This window comes from Giraffa tippelskirchi, chromosome 5, assembly GCF_054371585.1.
Source record: "Giraffa tippelskirchi isolate mGirTip1 chromosome 5, T2T-mGirTip1v1.2.pri, whole genome shotgun sequence".
Taxonomy (NCBI): Eukaryota; Metazoa; Chordata; class Mammalia; order Artiodactyla; family Giraffidae; genus Giraffa; species Giraffa tippelskirchi.
Genome location: NC_137279.1, coordinates 71,167,164 through 71,191,918, shown reverse-complemented (window position 1 = coordinate 71,191,918; position 24,755 = coordinate 71,167,164). Strand labels below are relative to the sequence as shown.

At 41.9% G+C, this 24,755-nt stretch overlaps 1 long non-coding RNA gene across 2 annotated transcripts; it reads right to left on the bottom strand.

The window, feature by feature from the left end:
• Positions 1–560: 560 nt before the first annotated feature.
• On the bottom strand, positions 561–24,474 carry LOC145506680 (uncharacterized). 2 transcript variants are annotated; one of them, XR_014054160.1, is made up of 5 exons: positions 11,511–15,335; positions 8,477–8,539; positions 7,873–8,010; positions 5,084–5,229; positions 561–880 (listed from the first exon to the last, which is right to left on the bottom strand). It is a non-coding gene; the product is annotated as an uncharacterized LOC145506680 (long non-coding RNA). The 2 variants fall into 2 exon arrangements; XR_014054159.1 differs by lacking the exons at positions 561–880; positions 5,084–5,229 and adding an exon at positions 24,420–24,474 and having other exon boundaries at positions 7,122–8,010; positions 11,511–11,638.
• Between the last annotated feature and the right edge of the window lie 281 nt (positions 24,475–24,755).

The window sequence follows — 24,755 nt, the reverse complement described above, 5'->3', positions numbered from 1 at the left end:
ACAATAAAGAATTCACCTGCAATCGAGAAGACCTGGGTTAGAATCCTGAGTCAGGAAGATCCCCTGAAGAAGGAAATGACTAACCACTCCAGTATTCTTGCCTGGAGAATTCCATGACAGAGGGCCCCGGCAGGCTAGTCCATGGGCTCACAAATTGCTGAAATCAACTGCATGAGTTATCTGTACACATATATAAACATATATAGTGGTTTTTGTGTATTATAGTTGGTAGCCACTAGCGAGATGTGACTGCTATAATTTGTTTAAAAACATGCTATACATGTGTCAAAACACTTGTGATTTCAGGTTGGTTAGTATTACGGTGAGAGCTCTAATGGGCCTGTAGAAATGAGAGGTTGAGAACTGACTCTTTCAGCATCACTATCCTTAGGTTTGCAACTGAGATCAATGTCTTACTGAAGGGCTCTGACTTCACAGAGCACAGATTGCTGCCATCTGCTATCCACAGTGGGGTTGTTGCAGGAAGGGGGACCCCTTCCAGGGCCCAAAACTGGGCTATTGTCCAACACTCGGAAATGAATTGTCCAAGGAGACACACGTGCTGACAAAGCAAGAGATTTTATTGGGAAAGGGCACCCGAGTGGAGAGCAGTAGGGTAAGGGAACCCAGAAGAATAGCTCTGTCACACGGCTTGCAGTCTTTGGTGTTGTTTGGTTTTATGGTGATGGGATAAGTTTCCGGGTTGTCCTTAGCCAATCATTCTCAGAGTCCTTCCTGGTGGTTCACGCCTTGCTCAGCCAAGATAGAAGCCAGAGAGGATTCTGGTAGGTGGTCAGACATGTGGTGTCTACTTTTGACCTTTCCTGAACTCTTCCAGTTGGTGGTGGCATATTAGTTCCATGTTCCTTAGCAGGACCTCCTGTGGTAAAACAACTCATGCAAATGGTTACTATGGTGCCTGGCCAGAGTGGGCGGTTTCAATCAGTGTGCTTCCCCTACCAACTCCCCCCTGAGAGACTTCTTACTCAAGATACTGCTTGGGAATTGGGGCGGAGGTCTCTTTCTTCTGTAACTTCTTCCTGCTGTGCATGGGCGTAGGCCTGCCTAGCAGAGCAGAAGTCTCTCTCTATCTGATCTAAGTCAAGGTATTTTTTGCCTGAAACCAGCATTCACCCTTGTAATAACAGCAATTTAGTTGGCTGGGTGGGGTCTGGGACCTGGCTCTGAGGCTGCTGCCAGCTGAGACCTGCCCTCTCAGCCAGGGCAGGGCACTGGCAGGAGGACCCAGACTGGGTGCTGGATGGATGCCCTCCTGAACCCCGGCAGGATAACCTGCCCGCCCAGGACCCCTCCTCCTGGCCTGGGCCTGGGCCTCCGAGGTAGAGGGTGCTGCCTTGGGACCTGACCCTTTCTTGTCAGAACTCAGAGTAGCATTTGGTTTACAGGAACATTACGACCTGACCATGACCTGACCTCAAGAACAAAGACTCTGACCCCAGAAGTAACCAGGCCACTACCTCAGCTTCCCTAGAAAAGCGCTTTGCTGAAAGCTTTCTGAGAGCTCAGGTTTTTTTGTCTTTTGTCCTTGTGTGGCCCTGAAGTAAGGCTTTCTCTGCTCCAGGCTCCTGATGTTTTGGTATTGTTTGGCTTCACTGTGTGTTAGGAACACAAACTTGTGATCAGTACCAAGATTTGATTTTCTAATCAAGAAGAGAACCTTTTTTTATTCTCAATGTGTTAGCTTCATCTCTCCTCAACCTGAAATGCTCACTGTCAACAATATGGGGGCAGGCCATTTTCTCTCATATAAGTTATTTTCTTAATCAGAGAGGAATGTGTGAGCCTGATTGTTTTTGAAATAAAATGTTTGCTCTGAAAAGCCAAACTTGACCATAGAAACACACTTTCTGGACAGTAGCTGTTGGACTCATCCTGTCCAGAGTCCAGTTCACTCTGAAAGATCTGTGATGTATTGTTGCCACAGTAATGTGGTAATATGATGCGTTCTGTACCAATGCCAGCTAGTGAGCTGAGAGGTTCACCTATAGTGTCAAGTGAGAAGGGCTCATCTTCAACCTTTGAAAATGGGTAACCTGAACTGCTGTGTTGGAGGTAGGTTCCCACTGATCCTCTGAGGGCTGTTCCTTCAAATGGGCTGGTTAACTTTTACTGATGAATTTTCCTCATCCTTTTTTTTTTCTTTTCCATCACTCTAATTTATCATGAGAAGTCAGTACAGTAAGGCATCATGAAAAGTCAGTACAGTAAGGTTTCGTCTTTTATTTTTAAAGCTTCAGGTGCTAATAAAGCCGCTGCCCCAATTACTCTTAGGCAGTGGGGCCACCCACATGAAATTACATCTAGTTCTCTGCTTAGATAAGCAATAGGTTGCTGGTGAGGCCCTCAGGGTTGTGTCAAAACGCTTTTCTTTCAGTGACAAACAAATTAAATTCTGACCCTGTGGGCAAGCTCACAGCCAGAGCTTACAGGAGAACAGTCTAAAGATCCTTAAAAGCCTTTTGAGTATCTGGAGACCAAACAGTTTGTCGGTTTGGGACTGCTGAGTTTCAGCTGTAAGTTTATATAAAGGCTGGGCAAGTCCCCCATAACCCGGAATTCAAATGAGACAGTAGCCTGTGATTCCTAAAGATCCTCTCAGTTGTCTTAAAGTTATAGGTAGGGGATGATTTAGTATAGGTTTAATTCTCACAGGGCCTATGGCCCTAGTCCCTTCTGATATCATTAGGCCCAGATATCTAATAGACTGTTGACAAAGCTGAGCCTTTTCTCTTGATGCCTTGTAACCGCAGCCTGCCAGAAAGTTTAAGAAATCTTCTGAGGCTGGTGAACAAGCTTCCTCTGTCTCGGCACAGGGCAGAATATCATCTACATATTGTAACACCACCACTTCGGAGCTATTAAAGTTTTGTAAATCCCGTGACAAACTCTGCCCAAATAAGTGAGGACTGTCACGAAATCCCTGGGGCAAAACTGTCCAGGTTAACTGAGAAGCTGGCTGCCTACAGTCTTCAAAGGCAAATAGAAACTGACTTTCCTCTGCCAAAGGCACTGAATAGAAGGCATCTTTCAAATCAGTTACTGAGAAATATTTGGCTCCTTCAGGAATTTCAGACAATAGAGTGTAAGGATTAGGCACCACGAGGTGTAAAGGAACTGCAGCCTCATTTATTATTAAACCTTGATCTAGTCTCCATTTACCATTGGATTTCTTTATACCCAAAATAGGAGTGTGGCATGGACTGTTACAGGGAATTAATAGTCCCTTCTCCTTTAAATTTTCAATGATGGGTTTTAACCCTTCTTTAACCTCAGGTTTCTGTGGATACTGCTTCTTATGTGGAAATAAGTGTGGGTCTTTGAGCTTGACAACTACAAGAATAACAGTTTGTGCTCGACCCACAGATTTTTCCATCAGCCCATACTCTAGGATACACATTTTTGTTCAGTTAAAGGGAGAGAAAGGGAGGGCTCCATATTCATGACAACAGAGACATGGACCTTGCTCAGTATATCCCTCGCCAAAAGGGGTGAGGGAGACTCTGGCACGATCAGAAACTTGTGTGAAAATAGCACAGAGTCTCAGTTATAGCTTAAAGAACAAGTGAAATAATACCTTTTGGCTCGTCCAGACAGTCCCATTATGGAAGCGGATAGGGAAGAAAGTGGGCCAGGGGCTTCAGTAAGCACAGAGTAAGTTGCCCCAGTGTCTAAAAGGAAATCGACGGATTAGCCCCCCACAGTTATTAATACCCGGGGTTCCTCAGGTGTAATTAGGACGGGAGCTTGTGTGGGGACCTCTGGGCACCTTCAGTCCTGATTGTCTTGAGAGTCCGACCCCTGAAAGCTACGCCTCTGGGGGCAGTCTCTCTTCCAGTGTGGTCTTTTGCAGACTGGACATGGAGCCAGGGGCAGCTTAGATGCCTGAGGACAATCCTAATTGAGGTGCCCCTCCTTTCCACAGTAATAGCAAGCCCATCCCTTTTTCACCTGGGTCCCACTCTGGGCATTTTTCTCAGGCTGTTTCAGAACGGCTCTTACAGCCGTTACGAGGGCTTCCGCGTGTTCCTTTGTCTTTTTCTGCCTTTCTTTCTATTCCTCATATTCCCTACCGTAATAGACTTTCTGAGCCAGTTGTAACACATTATATAAAGACTGATTTGGTCCATACGCCCGTTTTAATAGCTTACGGCAGATATCTGGAGCCGACTGAGTGAGAAATCTATCTTTTAAGATCACGTTTCCCTCTTCACTTTCGGGATCAATCTCAGTGAATCTGCGAAGGGCTTCTCTCAGTCTATTTAGGAATTTACCAGGAGCTTCCTTCTCCTCCTCTTCTATGTTTGCCAATTTGCCATAGTTTAAAGGCTTAGCACGCGCCTTCCTGCGTCCTTCAAGAATGCATCCGACAAAATGACTCTGATCCCATCTTCCTTTAGCTGTGTTGTAGTCCCAGTCTGGTTCTATAGTTGGGACCGCCTGATTCCCAGTGGGGAGGGCGGCTATCTCGTCTCTCCTCTTCCCTGCTGATTCATTACCAAGCCATTCATCTCCATAAGCCACCGCTTTTCCCAAGACTCAACTCTTGTGAGTCAGGAGTCAGTGTTGGTCCCAAGATAATACATCACATCATTCCAAGTAAGGTCATAAAGCAGAGTAACACCTTTAAAAGCTCTAAAATATTTTTCTAGGTCCTCTAAATAGTCTCCCAGATCCTCCTTGATTCTTTGTATTTCTCAATAAGAAAAAGGCTTATTAACGCTCATAGACTGATTATTTCTCCCAGTGGGTGCTTCATGAAGAGGCAACAGCTTGTGTGGCTGTTTCGCAGTCTCTCCGGCTGCTCTGTGCATATGATCGCAGGGATAGTTTGGACAAATCTGCTTTTCTTTATCTCTTTGTCTCCTGTCCTCCATCTTATCCAGCAAAGTAGGAGAACAGGAGGGAGCTAAAGATGTCACACCCAAATCTGTACCCTTAGGACACAAGTCTGCCATGTTTCACAGAGAGAAAAAGGGCAACACGTATGCTACTTCTACCCATTTCCCTTGTTTTCTACAGAACCGGTCTAATTGTAAAACAGTATTATACTTAAGAGACCCACCGTTTGCCGTCCTCCAGTGGGTACCGCGGCCATGCAGTATCACATAGGAAGGCCAGGTGTGTCTTCTTTAAGCCCTGGGGATCAAGTCTATCTCAGTTTTTCAGGATACAGATCAAAGGAGTGAGGCTGGAATTGTTTTGTCCCATCTGTAAGAGAGAAAAAAGCGACCAGCGCCATCTTTCTACCGGAGACGTCCCTCCCTGCTCTAGATGGGGGTGTAGACAGACTTTACACCAAAGCTTTCCTTTCCTGGTCGGACTTAGTCTGTCCCTTACCGACGCAGGCACCGTACTCGTCCCTCCCGGTTCTACCACCGAGATGGGGGGGGGGATGCACCAAGGGTAGACTTGATGGCATCCCTGACTGACATCCAGTTCTTCACCATTAAAACCTTGCTTGCCTCTGATGCCACCCGGGGTGCAATCAGAGTAACCTTCTGGAATGCCTCCCAGGCTAAGACCCTGAGGGAAACATTTGTCACCTGAGTGCCTGTGCACGACCCTGAGTATATTCCTGACCACAGTAAGACCGATATGAACGTAAGACTGAGATGTTCCTTCCAAGCATCACCACAACAGTATAAGAGCCTCCTCTGGTCCACTAAGAGCCAGCGTTACCAAAGGAAAAAACCCCATTGCAGTTCCAACCTGAGTAACTAACCTCAGAGATGCTCTTGGAGCTAGAGCTCCATCTAACTTCCAAACTTTCGATTCCTAGCGAGGCTAGGCACTTCCTGATTATCAATCCAAGTTTGGGATTAAGTAACAGTACAAAGTAACAGCACAGATCACAAGTCCCTTGAAAGTCTATGATGCGGCAGATTAGGTTAGTATTTCTAATTTCCAAGGAGTTATGAAATGGTCAAAGAGACTGAGAAGTTTGACCAAGAAAGAAGCGCTCAGTCCACACGCTTTGCCCATTTCTGCTCAGTTCCCGAGGGAGACATTGGGTGCCTCTTGGCATTGGCAGGTTGGTATAACCGCCGACAGGTTTCTGCCATAAGCCGTATGAGGGCACTGTGGAACCACAGAGCAGGGCTCCTCACTTGCTTTGCACAGGGCGTTTCACTCATTCACACAAGCACACCGTAGAGTTTTAGTGAAGTACAGCAGAAAACGTGTTCACTTGGAGAACAAAGAACTAGAGCTCCAAGCATCCTTACCTTGTCCTAAAGAATCCTGGACGAGCCTCCAAATGAAAGGTTGTTGCTGGACCACGAATAGATGCCAGGATTCTTGGCCTCCGGAGAAGAATTCAATCCGGGGCCAGAGACGAGGCTTGGTGGCTCAGAGCTTTTGTGCAATAGAGTTTATTAAAGTATAAAAGAGATAGAGAAAGCTTCTGACATAGACATCAGAGCGGGGGAGAAAGAGTACCCCCTTGCTAGTGTTAGCCATGCAGTTACACACTCTCCAATCAGTTATTACACTGAATCAAAAGAATGCCTGGAGGTTGTAAAGACCTCACTAGACCTACTCCCATAATTTACATTTTAAGATAACAGGATTAGCCAGAAGGTTTTTTCCAGACACTGTCTTCGAGCTTGATACATGATTGTCATATAATCCTAAGGAATGTAGAGGGAAAGAGAAAAAAATAAGTTTGTCCTTTCTTCCTCCTTGAGAATTCCAGACCCCTCTCTCCTTGGGGACCCCTAGACTTCTTATCAACCTGCCTAGGAAATGGCTCTCTCACAAGGTCACGGGCAGAGATGCACGGAGACAGTGAGCACCTGGAGGAGGAACGGGTAGGCACAGCCTCATTCCTGGACACAGGTAGACATGTTGAGGGTGGCAACAGGATGTTGGAGGTCAGAGACCCACGTTTTCAATAAAGAGGTAAAACACCGAGGCCCTGGGAGGTCCCTGGAGACAAGGACACCAGGGGCCCAAGTCCGGGCTCCGAGGAGCACAGCGTCCCCTGGTCACATCCTGACTCTAAATCTCCCCTTTGCTTTCTCACAGTCACTCCACATGACTGCTGCCCGCCGACACCAGATAACTGTATGGCAGATAATGAAGAAGGAGAGAAGAAGAGCAAGAATATGGAAGATATTTATTTCTTCTTTCATATCTTTTAATTTTCCCCCCCTTTTTCTGATCCCTAGACTCTTCCTTGTAACCCTTTCCCATCTCCTGTTTCCATCTTTTTATGATTATCATTCTGGAGGGCCAGGTCTTCACAGGCAATTGGGTTCCTGGGACCTTATATAAAATCTATGAAATCTCTCTGCAGCCCTCTTCCTCCACTTTCTTAGCATCGTCCTTGCTCCTGACCTCAGGTCTGCACCCTTGAACCGGGCTTTGTCACCATGAGTGGCCTGAGCAGGAGTTGAGGCTGGAGTCAGTAGGTCTAGACCCACACAGCTCAGCGGGCCCCATGAAGTTTGCACTGCCCTTGGCTACCCCATATAGTTGCTTTCCTGCCCTGGGAGGGCTTGGACCTGCCTGACTGATCTCTTCCTTCTAGATGTCAGAAAACTCTCTGTTCATCTTTTTGAGGAATGCTTTTGGGGATGTCATTGATGATGATGAAGACCTGGACGAGCAAGTGTGGACGACAGGCATGGCATGAAAAGGTGAGGCCGAAGAGGGCATGTGTCCCTCTTTTTTTTCTGAGTAAATACACAGACCTGCAGATTCACAGTCATACTATGTGGTTTCAACACATGCCCACCTCTAAACACCCTCCTTCACACAATCCCACACCATCTAAATGATGCAGTTGCTTCTGGAGACACTAGAACTGGGCCAGCACTTTTTTCTGGGAGGTCAATCTCTTGGTCTCACCACCTGTAAGAACCCAAATTCAGGGCTCCTCCCCAAATTGAAGCAGCAAAGAGCTCCACCTTCACCAATTAGATTGCATCTGAGCAGAGGGATGTATAACCCTGAATATGAAGAAATCTCTTTGGCTGTTTCATAAACCTGTGATGAGAGAAAAGAAAACGGTGTGAGGGTGTCAGCATCTTTCATTCTCTGCACTAAGTCTTCTGTTCTCTGATTTTTCTTCTCAGAAAACTGAAAGTCCTTAATTCAATGGCCCCAAAAGAAAATAGAAAGGCTCCCCTGCTGAAAAGCGTGGCCTATTTCATGTAAGATCTCTCAGTTTCCATTTGACCAACAATTACAAAATTCTTTTTCAAAGAGGAAAAATTTCTGCTGTGAAAAGTAACTACTGTTATACAGTAGTAACTGACGCTTTCGTTTTAAAATGTCCTTTTGAATCAGGTCTGTGTTGATAATTGATATACCCTCAATATTTCAGCAACCAAGTAAACTGTATGCATCAGTGATAATGTACATTGTCAGACTAAAATAATTGTATTCGACTGAATAAAAAAGAAGGAAGTGAAGCAATAGTCTTATCCCAGATAAAGAGAGGTGACCATACCTTCAGGGTACTCAGTTCCTGTTCTTCATTCCAGCCCTGGGGAAGTTCCTCCACCAGGTCCACCTGGGGAATTAGTGAGACACAGAGTAGCTGTCAGGACACTGGTGAGGCTGCTCACCAATCCCTCAGTGTTTTCTTTTTGTTTGATGGAGACACAGGGTGGAGTGTATGCATGTGGGAGGTTAGTAACTATGTACTGAGCTGCCATTGAATCATTCTCTTTGCTGGATGAAGGAGAGCAAAGGAGAGGAGCAGGAAAGAAATGAGGTACAGCTTCTGCATATTAACTAATGATAACCTAATGGATGGGGAAAAAGAAACACTAAAATGCATGCCAGCTTTAAGACCTACGACCCTCCTGTCTGTTGAGCTGTAATTCCCTTTTCGTGCAATGTCCATTGATGGGGAGACCTCATGGTTCTCCTGCTTCGGTTCTTTCCATGTGTTCTCTGGAAGAGTGTGTACAAAACTATCACCAGGCAATTGTACATTTTTCTAATTTAGGAAGATATTTAAGGCGGCTATCTGACAGAAGAACCAAAAAATATAAATTAAGGAATCAAACAAAACTATAAAATACATTTATATCTCTGTAAAGTGATGGAAATGAAAAAAAAAAAATGAGGCAAAAAAGTCAGTAAAAGTTAACCAGCCCATCTGAAGAAACAGCCTACAGAGGATCAGTAGGAACCTGCCTCCAGACCAATAGTTCAGGTTGCCCATTTTCACTCTCAAGGTTGAAGGTGAGCTCTTCTCACTTGACACCATATGTGAACTTCTCAGCTCACAAAGCGACACCTGGTGTAGAATGTGCATTATCACATTACAGTGGAGACGATTCATCACAGAACTTTTCAGAGTGAACTGGACTCTGCACAGGATGAGCCCAACAGCTACTGTCCAGAAAGTGTGTTTCTATGGACAAACTGGGCTTTTCAAAGTAAATATTTTATTTCCAAACTGAATCCCAGGTTCACAGATTCCTCTCTGATTAAGAAATAATGTATATGAGAGAAAAAGTCCTGCCCCCCAAATATAGTTGTTTGTGAACATCTCACGTTGAAGAGGAACAAGGCTAACACGTTGAGAATAAAATGAATTCTATTCCTGTACATATTTCATTGTCAATCGTTTCTAAGATTTCTAAGTAACCAGATATTTCTAGATCAAATAATTTAAAATATGTTCCAGTTGAAATAAAAAGCAACATTAATTGAAATTCAATTGAAAAATGTCATAGTCTTATTGTAAAATGCATATACTTATCAAATTATGTAAATCCTTCTCTTCTTCTCTACATGTATTACTTCCTTTTCTCTGTATGCATCTAAATGTACAGACTTACTTATCTCTCAGTCTCTGCCAATTCATTTAACAATTTATCTGTTATTGTGTGTAAAGCATGGCTATTCACTGAACAAGTAACAAGAAACAATTCACTGTGTTTTCACCTGTAGGTTAGGTGAAAGTGTAGTTATTGTTTTTCTACATGAAGAATATTAGACAACCCAAAACTCTAGGATTAAATGTGTGTTCTGGGTCATAATTCAACACCTAACCACTCCCCATTCTCATGGTCATGAACAGTGGCTATAGGATGATAAGTGACCAGCCCCCTAAAACACAGAAGTGAGAACTTTAAGAGAAGGATGAAAAAGTGAAAGTGAAGTCACTCAGTCATGTCCAACTCTTTGCGACCACATGGGCTATAGCCTACCAGGCTCCTCCGTCCGTGGGATTTTCCGGGCAAGAATACTGGAGTGGGTTGCCATTTCCTTCTCCAAAAGTTGCCACATTTAAAGCAAATTAGGTGCCCTTACAAAGTATGGAATCCTGTATTGTGTGTGTATACCTCTGTGTTCAACAGCATCTGATTCTTTGAAACCCCATGGACTCTAGCCTGCCAGGTTCCTCTGTCCATAGGATTCTCCAGGCAAGAATACTGGAGTGGGGTAGCCATTCCCTTCTCCAGGGGGTCTTCCCAACCCAGGGATCGAACCTGTATCTCTTGCACTGAAGGTAGATTCTTTATTGTGTGAGCCAGCAGGGAAGCCCGTCATTGCTGACTCACCTCACCTCCAAATATCTGAACTAACAGATTAAGTGGGTCCTTGATGAAGTAAAACAATAATTAAGATGGTGTCAAATGTTTTCTAAGGATTCCCCAACTGAGATATGAGGGTAGAAAATAACAGGTAATATTGTTATTTTAAATGAAGAATTTTAGTGCTTGTCAGCCTGATGGAAAATGTGTGTGTGTGTGTGTGTGTGTGTGTGTGTGTATAAATAAGGAAATTGAGGAATAAAATTATAAAAAAGAATTAGGGAATCTTTCTTTTTTAATAAGATTTTTTTTTAAGTGTATTGAATTTGTTACAATATTGCTTAGTTGTTTTTTATGTTTTTGAATTTTTGGCTCCCAGGCACGTAGGATAGTAGTTCCTGACCAGATATTGAACCCACATCCCACTCCCCCTACTTTGGAAGGAGAAACACTAGCCACTAGACTGCCAGGCAAATCCCTAGGGACTGTACTTTCAAATATATTGGAGGAATATAATTCAAAAAGGAGTAAAGGACAGCAGTTCAGACACCCAGTTTTGGAAGGAAATCAGAATGAAGCAGAAGACTTCCCTTCCAGCTACCACTTGAGAACTCACGGTGAAGAAGAGCAAATGAGTAAATGTAGGTAAAGCTCTTAGAAACATGCGTGTCAGAGTGTCAGCACTATCTGATAGTTCCATTAATAAATCTGGAAAAAATAACATTACTTCCAGAGATAGCATCTAGAAGGCTACAGAATAGGGAAGGAAGGGAACAGATTTTAATGTATGTTCTGTTGTAACCTGTGAATTTTTCACAAGTGTGTTTTTCTCGTTGCTTTTAATATAAAATATTTTTATAAACTAACCCCCATGTCATGTGACTGGCATGTGACACCCACTTTGGTCCCAAGGTGCGGAATTCAGACAGGGCACAGTAGGGATGGCTCTTTCTGCTCTAGGATGTTGGGGTCTCAGGAGAGGAGACTCACCAGTTGGGGTTGACACTAACACCAGGAGCCGGACTCCTCTGGAGGTGACGTCACTGCCACATCTGCAGCTGAAGCTGGGTTTGCTGGGGGAGTTTCAGGAAGCCACCCCGAGAGGCCTGGGCTTCCTCCTAGAAGGCAGGATCGCAGAGCTCATTCTTGGTGGTGGAGGGCTCCAACAGGAGACTGACCTGAGTGGCTCATGGCCTTTTCAGGCTTAACTGTGGACATTACACAGTGTTATTTCCAGGACATCTGTCAGTGGTAAGTAAACCCTCATCACTCTGTATCAACTCTTGTTAAAGGAAAGGGCCTAGATCCACATCTAAGTGGGAGAAATATAAAAGAAATTGCATAGGTGTTAAGATTTATACCTGTACATATCAGTTTAAAAATACTCAATAGCAACACATGAAAAGATGCTCAGCGTCATTAATCATCAGGGAAATGCAGATTAAAAAAAACAAACAATGAGGTATACAAATAACAAATGTTGGTGAGGATACTGAGAAAAGTGAACCCTCCAACACTGTTGGTGGCTATGTAGATTACAACAGACACTACAGAAAAAAAAATGAAAATAGAGCTACCATATGATCTAGCAGTTCTATTCCTGAGTATATATTTGAAGAAAACCAAAACCACTATTTCAAAAAAGTACATGAAGCCCACTGTCCAAAGCAGTATTATTTACAGTTGCCAAGATATGAAAGTAACCTAAGTATCCATCAGTCAATGAATGGATAAAGAAGATGTTATATGTATGTGTGTGTGTGTGTGTGTGTGTATATATATATTTATATTCACATACAATAGAATACTACTCATCCATAAAAATTAAAATATGCCATTTGCAGCAACATGGGTAAATTTGGACGGTATTATGCTCAGTGAAATAAATCAGAGAAAGACAGATACTGAATGATATGCCTTATATGTGGAATATCAGTAACACAGCAAACTAGTGAATGTAACAAAAAAGAAGCAGACTCACAGATAGAGAGACCAAACTAGTGGTTACCAGTGGTTAGCATTTCTTTCTCCAGGGCACCTTCCCCACCTAGGACTTGAATCATCATCTCTGCATTGGCAGGCGGATTCTTTACTGCAGAAGGAAAGCCCAGGGAAGCCCAGGGAAGCCCACAGATATGTATGGAGATATATATATGTAAAACTGAATCACTTTGCTGTATACCTGAAATAAACACAACATTGCAAATCAACTATACTTCAATAAAAGTTAAATATTAATTCAAAAAATCAACACATTTTTAAATGGCCTACAGGTAATTTGACTCCAAGCAAAGTAAGCAATAATTTAAGTATCAGCATTTATAGATCTCCATTACATAAGACTCTTCAAGTAACCCCTGTTCCCTACCCACTGTTTGCTCCTACGTGTATCTCTAGTCTCAGGCCTCATTCTGAAGTCAAACACTACACATGCACAGCTTTCATTGTGGACTCTGGGAAAAGGAAAATCCCAGTTTTATTGTTTAATAGCCACCTGCATGTTCTGAACTTAATATTATCATCCTACACTTTTCTGTTGGAGTCTTAATTCTGTATCTGCACAGAGAAAAAGCCATGAGAGAACCCAATGAGAAGACAGTCATCTCAAAGCCAAGGATGGACTGCTCAGGAGAAACCAACTCGATCTCAACCCCCAGCCTCTAGAACAGGAAAGAACAGCATTCTGTCTTTTAAACAACCGGGTCTGTGGTATTTTGTGATGGCAGCCCTAGTAAACTAAGACAAGACCTTAAAACATCTCTGAATCTAAATTACTTTAGCTGTTTATATAGCTTATAATGACAACAGATCGTGTTGGCTAACAAGTGAAATAATCTAGAGACCATGATGTACATCCCTATAAATCTTATTTTCTCTTGGGATGTTTTTCCTGTGACTTCCAATTCCAATTAACTACTCACTGAACTCATTCTCAGGGCTTCCCTGGTGACTCAGAGGTAAAGAAACTACCTGCCAATTCAGGAGATGTGGGTTTGATCCCTGGGTTGGAAGATCCCCTCAAGAAGGAAAAGGCAACCCACCCCAGTATTCTTGCCTGGGAGATCCCACGGACAGAGAGGCCTGGTGGGCTACAGTCCATGGGGTCGCGAAGAGTCGGACATGAATTAGCAACTAAACAACAACAAATTCAATCCTGTCAGTGGTTCATGTTATCAATATAAGGGCAAAGAAAATGAGAAGAGAAAAAAGTTAATAGTCCAAGGCATCTAGAGAAAGTTTGTTTGCATAAAATTTACAAAATATTATTCAAATAATATCTTGTCTTATTTTTACTTTCTTCTCATTCTGGTAATACTATTCTTTATCAATATGTCTGTTAGAACATTATTGTTTTTCTTTAAATGAAAAATTTTGAAATGAATAACACCCCTAGAAATTCTTACAGTATTACAATGTAACTAAATATAAAATGAAAATGACTTCATCTTGTTGTATAAGCAATTAATGCATTTTTGGTTTCCTATTTAAATGCCAATTTGTCGGGGGTCCCAACTCTTCTGCCTGGAATTTGTGAGTCATATTCAAGTGTGCCATCAACTCAAGAGAAGGGATCTTTCTCTGCCGCAGTCTGCCTCACTTCACAGTCCCATAGACTCCTTACAGCTTTTTTCTTGACAAAAAGCTGATAATCAGGATTAATCCCTCACTTTCTTTCACATCCCATTTCACAACCTTCAGAATGTGACGACTCACCCCACCTCCACCTCCACCAATTCTGAATCACACCTCCACCAATTCTGAATCACACCTCCCCTTCCATTAGCTCTTTTCAGTCCTTGAACCACAAACCCTGCGAAAGACCAGACCACACACCTCAACTCTCCTCCAGCAAGGGAGCTTTGCCTCACAGGGCAATGCCACACATGCTCTTTTTCTCCATCAATTTCCCCAAAGCAGGCTGATCAAACCGCTTGATCCCCATTATCTCTAATTAAAGGTAGGGAGAAGAAAGGAACTGATATTATCTACATCTGGCAATTCAAGGCTAGCTCCCTTTTTAATTGTGTGTGTGCCTGTAGGGTCCACCTCTTTGCCGGTCCCATGGAGTGTAGCCCACAAGGCTCCTCTGTCCATGGATTTCTCCAGGCAAGAATACTGGGGTGGGCTGCTATTTCCTTCTCCAGGGGATCTTCCCAGCCCAGGGACTGAACTTGAGTCTCTTGCCTCTTCTACATTGAAAGGCAGATTCTTTACCTCTGTCCCATCTGGGAAACCCATCTTTACATACATGAAATTATTACACTCATTTCATAGACAATGAAACCAATGATCATCTGAAATATTTGTATAGCTCTGGGAATAAGTGTCAATTTAGCTAACTAGTAGTGACACTGGGATTCAAACCCAGATAAACCTGGGGCCAATTTCCACACCCTATCTACACCATGCTGCCTTGAAGGCATTCTTTAGCACTTCTCAATGGCCTCCCTGGGATCCTAGAAAGACTGTTTTGGCAGGTAGTAAGAGGATGTGTTTAGCAAGCAGAAAAAAACAGAATCTGAAGACCATATCTTCACATGTAAAATAGAAATAAAATTTCTAACACGGAGAGTTATTTAATTAAATCAAAAGTGAAAGTGAAAGTCGCTCCGTCATGTCAGACTCTTTGCAACCCCTTGGACTATACAGACCATGGAATTCTCTAGGCCAGAATAGTGGAGTGAGTAGCCTTTCCCTTCTCCAGGGGATGTTCCCAACCCAGGGATTGAACCCAGGTCTCCCGCATCGCTGGTGGATTCTTTACCAACTGAGCTATCAGAGAAGTCCAAGAATCAGACAAAGAATTTAGCACTGTTAGTAGGAAAGAATAAGAACACACAGAGATATACACTTTGCTACTTTTCTTACCCTCTTTCTGATTAAACAGATCTAAACACACACATACACACACACACATACACACAGTAAGTTAGGTCAGGCCACGCGTGTTCTTCTTGACTCCTCCAAATTCACCACCTAACACCTCACTTTATGTCCACTCCCTTGACTTCCTCGCTGTTCCTGGTAGGCACAGTCCACAGAGGGGGCCTTTGCTTTAGGCATCTTCTCTGCCTGCTGAGTTCATCCTCAAGGCTTGGCTTATTCACTTACTTTCTTCTGAGGCTTGCTCAAGGTAACTTTATTAGGTAAGCCACCCTTCATTATTCTATTAACACATCTCACCACAGGCACTCTTACTCCAATGTCGGTTTGTCTCCCTAGCTTTTATCACAATCTAACAAGTAATCTATCATACAATGCGACATGTTTACTTTTTTCCTCTGTAAATGTCCGTCTTCTCAAAATAATCCTTGTACCGTGAGATAAAGGGGCCTTTATGTTTTGTTTGCTCTTCTAGATCCCAAACGACTAGTGCCTAACGCCTGTTAGCTGCTAAATAAATACTCGCTGTTGTTGTTGTTCTGTCGCCCAGTCATGTCCAGCTCTTTGTGACCCCATGGACTGCAGCCCCCCAGGCTCCCCTGTCCCTCACCATCTCCCAGAGTTTGCCCAAGTTGCCCATGTCCACTGCATCGGTGATGCAGTTCAGCCGTCTCATCCTCTGATGCCCTCTTTTCCTGCTGCCCTCCATCTTTCCCAGCATCAGGGACTTTTCCAATGAGTTTTCTGTTTGCATCAGATGACCAAAATATTGGAGCTTGAGCTTTAGCTTCAGTATCAGTCCTTTCAGTGAAAATTCAGGGTTGATCTCCCTTAAGATTCACTGGTTTGATCTCCTTGCTGTCCAAGGGACTTTCAGGAGTCTTCTCCAGCACCACAGTTCGAAGGTATCAATTCTTTGGCATTCTTCCTTCTTTACAGTCCAGCTCTCACAACTGTACATGACCACTGGGAAAACCATTAGTATTTATTGAATAAATTTAATGAAAGGGTTGAATATTTATATCTGTCATTGTGCAAATAAAGATTTAAAAACTAAGATTAATACATCTCTGGCCATTTCGTTGGCCAATTGTATCTTCTTCTGTCAGTCATATTAAGAGCATTTAATATGTCTTAGCTGATTAATCATTTGCAATAGAGCTCAAAATTGCAATTATTTAATTCCACAGGTTGCTTTGGAGAGCAATAAAACAGAAAATTGATACTGTTTGATCTTTTTCACAGTTGTTCCTTTATGGAAGCTTACCTTTTGTAATGAAAATGTAATACGAAACCACTTTGACATTTTCCTTGATGTGCACAAAAACATATGTACACAATAGATCAGAATAGAATGGAAAATAAACTTAAAAATGTCATTGTGGAATATAATGAAGTGCTCTGAATATTTACAATTGTAAGAAAATGTCCAAGAATAGTGTACATGGAAAGTATTTCTAAATTGTACACAATTTACTAAAAAATTTAATAAACTACCATTTGCTATCTTTTAAAAAAAAGAAAATATCCAAAAGGTTGTTGGTAATTTTTCTTAATCTCTCTGTTGTCAATATTGTTTGAAAACTAGGGTTTTAAAATTTAACAGAAATATAGATCAATGGAACAAAATAATAAGCCCAGAGATAAATCCACGCACATATGGAAACTTTATCTTTGACAAAGCAGGCAAGACTATACAATGGAGAAAAGACAATCTCTTTAACAAACGGTGCTGGGAAAACTGGTCAACCACTTGTAAAAGAATGAAACTAGAGCACGTTCTAACACCATAGGATTGAAGATCTAAACAAAAGACCAGAAACTATAAAACTCCTAGAGGAAAACATAAGCAAAACACTCTCTGACATAAATCATAGCAGGATCCCCTATGACCCACCTCCCAGAGTAATGGAAATAAAAGCAAAAATAAACAAATGGGACCTAATTAAACTTAAAAGCTTTTGCACAATGAAGGAAACTATAAGCAAAATGAAAAGACAGCCTTCAGAATGGGAGAAAATAATAGTAAACAAAGCAACTGACCAAGAATTAATCTCAAAAATATACAAGCAACTCCTGCAGCTCAATTCCAGAAAATTAAATGACCCAATCAAAAAGTGGGCCAAAGAACTAAACAGACATTTCTCCAAAGAAGACATACAGATGACTAACAAACGCATGAAAGGATGCTCAACATCACTTATTATCAGAGAAATGCAAATCAAAACCACAATGAGGTACCATCTCATGCCTGTCAGAGTGGCTGCTATCCAAAAATCTACAAACAATAAATGCTGGAGAGGGTGTGGAGAAAAGGGAACCCTTTACACTGTTGGTGGGAATGCAAACTAGTACAGCCACTATGGAGAACAGTGTGGAGATTCCTTAAAAAACTGGGAATAGAACTGCCATATGACCCAGTAATCCCACTGCTGGGCATACACACTGAGGAAACCAGAATTGAAAGAGACACGTGTACCCCAATGTTCATCGAGGCACTGTTTATAATAGCCAAGACTTGGAAGCAACCTAGATGTCCATCAGCAGACGAATGGATAAGGGAGCTGTGGTACATGTACACAAAGGAATATTACTCAGCCATTAAAAAGAATACATATGAATCATTTCTAATGAGGTGGATGAAACTGGAGCCTATTATACAGAGTGAAGTAAGCCAGAAAGAAAAACTCCAATACAGTATACTAATGCATATATATATGTAATTTAGAAAGATGGTAATGATAACCCTATATGCAAGACAGCAAAAGAGACACAGATGTATAGAACAGTCATTTGGAACAGTCTTTTTGCCTTTTGGAGAAGGCAAGAGTGGGATGATCTGAGAGAATAGCATTGAAACATGTATATCATCATATGTGAAACAGATCGCCAGTCCAGGTTTGATGCAAGAGACAGAGTGTTGCACTGGGATGACCCAGAAGGATGGGATGGGGAGGGAGGTGGGAGGGAGGTTCAGGATGGGGAACGCATGTAAACCCATGGCTGATTCATGCCAATGTGTGACAAAACCACTACTACTACTACTAAGTCACCTCAGTCGTGTCCGACTCTGTGTGACCCCATAGATGGCAGCCCAGCAGGCTCCACCGTCCCTGGGATTCTCCAGGCAAGAACAATGGAGTTGGTTGCCATTTCCTTCTCCAATGCATGAAAGTGAAAAAGTGAAAGTGAAGTCGTTTAGTCGTGTCCGACTCTTAGCGACCCCATGGACTGCAGCCTATACTAGGCTCCTCCATCCATGGGGTTTTCCAGGCAAGAGCACTGGAGTGGGGTGCCATTGAATACTGTAAAGTAATTAGCCTCCAATTAAAATAAATAAATTAAAAAAATAAATAAACTGGAAAGTATAGCATAAAAAATAAAATTTGATATGATAAATATAATATCATTTAAGGATGGCTTTGACTTACAAACAACAAAAGTATGTTTCACTCTATTTTATATATTAGTTCAATATTAAAAAAAGAATCACTGGCCCTTTGGCTCTGATCAATCAGATAAAAAATTCTGACATATTTTTTTAGTCTATCTACTTTTTGTGTAGTTGTATGATAAGGCAAGTTTCAGGGAAATATTTACCTTAAAGATATTAGTGTTGTTGAAATTAATTTTTTTCTTAGAAATGTGCTTTGCACTGCCAAGATAAGAGCACAGAGTAGTACAGGGTATTATTATTTGATTATTTCTTTCTTTTGTTTTTTCCAGTAGTATTCCTCAGCATAGTTGGAAATTCCCCAGATTTATAAAATATCAATATTAAAAATATAATAAATAATTATTCTATAAAATCTAATTGCATAGGAATTGAAAAATATCCTCTGTTCATTAAAACTCTTTAGGAATGGAGAGTTTATAAGGGATTATCTCTTGAATGCGGGAGAAAAATTAGGCCCCACATTCAACAACCAAAAATAACATTATTGAAGACAAATAGCATTACTCAGAGTCATGATAAGGCTGAAAGTTCACAGGACAAATTCTATGAAAAAGTTAAGACATTTATGATATATATATATTATAAAACTATATATGTAGTAAATATATATATATAGTAAAAAAATCCAATCAGCTCTAAAATTTGGTGGTGTCAATGAAAATTTTGATGTAATAGAAAAACTCTTAAATATGAGGTCCGTAAGAAGCACAATTTAGTTCTGAGTTTTATCAATGTTTCGGAAGGGAGGTGGGGTTGTTTTATTTTCTTTTTTTGCCACATCTGTGGCTTGCAGGATCTTAGTTTCCTGACCAAGGACTGAATCCTGGGCCTGGGCAGTAAAACTTCAGAGTCCTAACCATTGGACCACTGAGGAAGTCCTATAACTTCTTAACAATGCTAATATGAAACTGGCCAAATTTAGGACATATAACTACTGACAGTTCTGCCAAAATGGTCAAAGTGGTTAGATGGTTAATTTAAACTGAGGTAGCAACATTTTTCAAGGCCACGAAACATAAGTCAGTTCCTTGCATAAGTGACTTACAGTTACTCTCCATTAGAAAATTAAAACAGAAGACTTACTGTTTGTAATAATTAATTCTCTGAACTTTGTGCCTTTGTAGGGTCAGGCCACAGGCTATTCAGTTGTGGTAGATGAATCAGAGCACCAATAACAATCCGCTTATATATTGAAATTAAGATGCTTAGCTATGGCATCTTCTAGAGAGAATTGAAATTTTAGGAATTCAGTTTATTAAATTGTTAGCAATAAATATAGGATCAAAATCTTGAACTTGCAATTTCATTTATTATACTGAACTCAGTTTCATCAAGTCAAAGCCATGACCAAACAAAATTACAAAATAGTGGTGGTTAAAATGTAACACCAATACAGTATACTAACACATATATATATGGAATTTAGGAATTTAGTAAATCGGTAAAGATAACCCTGTATGCGAGACAGCAAAGAGACACAGATATACAGAACAGTATTATGGACTCTATGGGAGAGGGCGAGGGCGGGATAATATGGGAGAATAGCACTGAAGCATGTAAATTATCATATGTGAAACGAATTGCCAGTCCAGGTTAGATGCATGACACAGGGTGCTCGGGGCTGGTGCACCAGGATGACCCGGAGGGATGTGATAGGGAGGGAGGTGGGAGGGGGCTTCTGGAAGGGGAACACATGTACACCCATGGTGGATTCATGTCAATGTATGGCAAAACAAATACAATATTGTAAAGTTAAAAAAAAAATACAATCTAAGTGTCAAAATGAAAAAAAAAAAAAAGAAAACCAAATGTATCCTTCTCCCTTTCACTAAAGAAAGAAAGAAAGAAAGAGAGGAAGGAAGGAAGACTTCTTTAGGCTGCCCTTCTCAATATTGAAAGTTTGTGAAAAGACCTACAACAGTGAAGTTACTGAATTACAATTTAAATAGTGTAGTGATAGCTGAATATGGTAATGCTGCAGCAATGGAGGAATGTTATCATTATGTGAAAGTTTTCCTAAAAATTAATTTAAAATTAAAATGATTACCATAATTCCATCAATATTTGGAATTATTTACATTCTAAATGGCTTCCTCTTGACAAAAAACGATGTTATTTTATACAATTAAATAATAAAAGTGTTTACTTCAGCCCAGATACTCATGGCTATTTATATGTTCCAAAATAATCTAAGCCTAATAACTCTAACAACTCTGTGAGGTATATCTTATCCTAGAGGCTACTGAAAAAAGTGAAAGTCACTCATTCCTGTCCAACTCTTTGTGACCCCCTGGACTAAAACCTCTGGACACTGGACTCACCAAAGAAGAATACTGGAGTGGGTTGCCATTCCCTCCTACAGGGGATCTTCCAGATCCACGGTACAAACCCAGGTCTCCTGCACTGCAGGTGGATTCTTTAGCATCTGAGCTCTTTACTGTGGAAACCCATAAGGTTACTGAAGCACATGTTAAGTACCTAACCTATGTCACCCAAGGGCAAAAGGTAGAGTTGGAATTTGAATCTAAGAAACCTGGTTCTAGGATTAAAGTTTTCAGGTACTGCACTATAGCTACACCACTAAATAAATAAATACAAAAATAAGGTATAAAGTAAAGTAAGACAGAATGAAAAATTCATTTCTTTTAACAGGTATACCACTATGCAATTATCGGAGTGGCTAAACTCCAATAAACAGAAAAATCCAAATATTGGTGACGATACAAAGCAACAGGTACTCAATCCATTAACTGCTGTTGGAATATAAAATGGTACAAGCAATTTGTGGGCTTCTTGTGAAGCTAAATATAGGCTACTTACCATGTAATACAGCAATCTCACTTCTAGTTAATTATCCAAATGCATTGAAAACATGAAAGCCTCCACACAGATGTTCAGAACAGCTTTATTCATAATTGTCAAAAATTGGAAGTAATCAAGTTGTCCTTCAATAAGTGAATAAACTTTGATGCATTCATACAATAGATTATTATTTGGCAAGTAAAAGAAATGGGTTACTGAGCCTTGAAAGAAATGGAGAAGGTTTAAAGAGCTATTACTAAGTGAAAGAAGTCATTCTCAAAATCCTGAATAAAAAGGGATGCTTTCACTTATATGACATTCTGGAAAAGGCAAAGTTCTACAGGTGTTGAAAAGATCAGGGATGGCCAGAAGTTTGGTGGAAGAGTTTGGTGGAAGGGGAGGAGAAAGAGGGATGAATAAGTGGAGCCCAGGGGTCTTTAGGGTCCTAAAACTATCTATACAATATTACAGTGGTGGACACATGGCATGATGCGTTTGTCAAAACCCATAGAACTGTACAACAGGAAGAATTATGCCTAACATAAATTATGGTGCTTACTTAATAATCATGTGACAACACTGGTCCATCGGGTATAAAAATTATAATAAAAAATACAGAAATGTAATAAATAAAAGTGCTTTTTGTGGTGTTAGAAATAATCTCTAATAACATGAATTATTTTGTGCACAGAAATTCAATAAAAGAAGCAATACTTATCACAAGGGATTGGCTCACCCATTTCTGGTGGCTGATTACAAAAGAGAACGTTAGCAAAGCATACAGTCAGGAGCTAAAAATCATGACTGGAAACTATATGAACTGAAGCCTGGAATCTCTGGACACAGAAAGGGTCTATCCTTTTTTAACAGGATTTCACAGGTGGCTCAATGGTAAGGAAGCCTCCTGCTAATGCAGGAGACCTGGGTTTGATTCCTGAGTCAGGAAGATCCCCTGGAAAAGGAAAGAGCAATCTGCTCCAGGATTCTTGCCTGGGAAATCCCATGAACAGAGGAGCCTGGTGGGCTTCCATCCATGGGGTCACAAAAGACTCGGACGCAGCTTAGCGACTGAGTGCGCGCACACCCTCTTTTAAAGGCCTTTTGATTAATTAAGTTTGGCCCACCCAAGATGATATATCTTTTAATAAAACTGACTGCTTAGGACTGTTCATTAAATCAATTTCATTGCAGCTTCAAAATTCCTACACCAGTGCAAAGATGAGTGTGTAACTAAGTCATTAGGAGGGGTGTGTGTGTGTGTGTGCACTATTTCAAAGCCTCCTTGAAGTTGTCCAGGACTGCAGCTCTTGTAGCCTACCCAATGTAGAAACACACTAGAAAGGGAATTCTGGAGGATTTAGTTCAGAAGCAAAGCTGTGTGGGAAACCATGACGGTGGATATAGCAGTCATGGTAGTCTGGTGGGAAACACTGTGGACAAGGAAAGCAAATTCATTTTCTGAGTAAGTGTATTTTCCATTAAAAGCAAGATGTTACCCAATTCTATAAAGAAAGGCATATATGGTAGTCAATCTGCCACCACGTAGTTGGCTGATCATCTCAGAGAGCTCAGCATCAGTCTCCATTGTTGGTATATGGACATTCAACAGTGTCTACAGCCAGGGCAGCCCTGGGGTTGGAATTCAGCATTGCTAAGCTTATGCTGATCCCGTCCTTGTCACCAGGGCTGCTTTGTTCATGAGTCACTGAGCAAATAGAGGTAGCTGAGCAGGATGCTGACAGACAATCATAGTAGAGGCCGTTTTAGTCACTTGATTGCTAATGTCCCTTTTTTTTTATTTGTTTGTCTTGTTTTGTTTTTACTAACTCACATGGAACACAATTATCTTCCTATCCTGTTTCTAAAGAATCTATCTACATACCATCTTCAAGACTCTTTTTTCATGGATCTTACAATTGTGCCCTGATCATTCCACCAAACCATTGGCCACATTTCATGAATTGGTATCGAGCTGGTCATTTGGCATCTCTCCTTATAGGCAAAAACAAACAGGCAATTACGCTGACTGAAACTCTGCCTTTTACTGAAAAAGAAGTCCCTATGCCCAACTTACAGGGAGGCTAAACAAGAACAGAAGGTCAGGGGGTGGAGCCCAGAAAGATGTACTGAGGGCCCTGCAAGCAGAGGAATGGCTCATGCCTTAAAAACCCCAAACTCCCTGAAAGCTCTCAGTGAAGCCCTTTCCTAGAAAGGTGAGGCAGGGGCGTGGTGAGTTATAAACAACTTGGTGTCAGAGCCCTTGTTCTGGGAGTCAGGTCATGGTCAGGTAACTGTTCCCCTAAATATCTCATGAGTGTTAGTCTCTGTTCTGACAAGAAAGGGCAGGGCCTGAGGCACAACTTAGCCTCCAGGGTCCAGTCCTGGCTGAGTCAGAGCTCAGCTGGCAGCGCCCTTAGGTCTGGGTCCTCAGATCCTGCCCAGCCGTTATCGCTGAGGGAGCCGGGTGCCCAACCCAACTGGTCCTCAGGCTACTCAGGCCGGCCATGTGGTGGGAATGTGGGAGCAGGTCCTGCAGATGGCATCCCAGGCAGACAGTGCTGCCAGGAGGTGGCAGAGGCGGGGAGAGGGTCACTGCCTCCTCAAGGCCTGGGCCCGGCCAGTAGGGCCCACAGTGAGGGCTCTGGAGATCAGCAGGACACAGCCCCCTACATGTCCCCTGAACCCTCAGATCACCCACTGGTCTGAGGCTGGATGAACTGGAGCCCCCTGGGGAGAAGGCCAAGATTGACTCTTACCTCACTGTCCACCTGACTATCCCTGCTCCACTGACTTTGTCAGAACGCCCCCACTAACGGTCACTCACTGACAGTTGCTTCCTTGGGGGAGGAGCCCATTGCAAATGGCTGAACAGGACTTGTTGCCTGGTGACAGGGTACAGAGCAATAGCTAATAGGTATGGCTGTGCTGAGGTCTGCACTTGGCTGTGCTCTGTTACAAGTCTCCTGGGCAAGTCTCCATTCAGCCCTGTCCTTTAGGGGTACCCCCAGATAGAAACTAGATGGCCACAGCTGTCAGCTTTGGGTGGTCTCTTTATATCCCACAGTGTCTTTATTGGGCTCAAGAATGTGGTA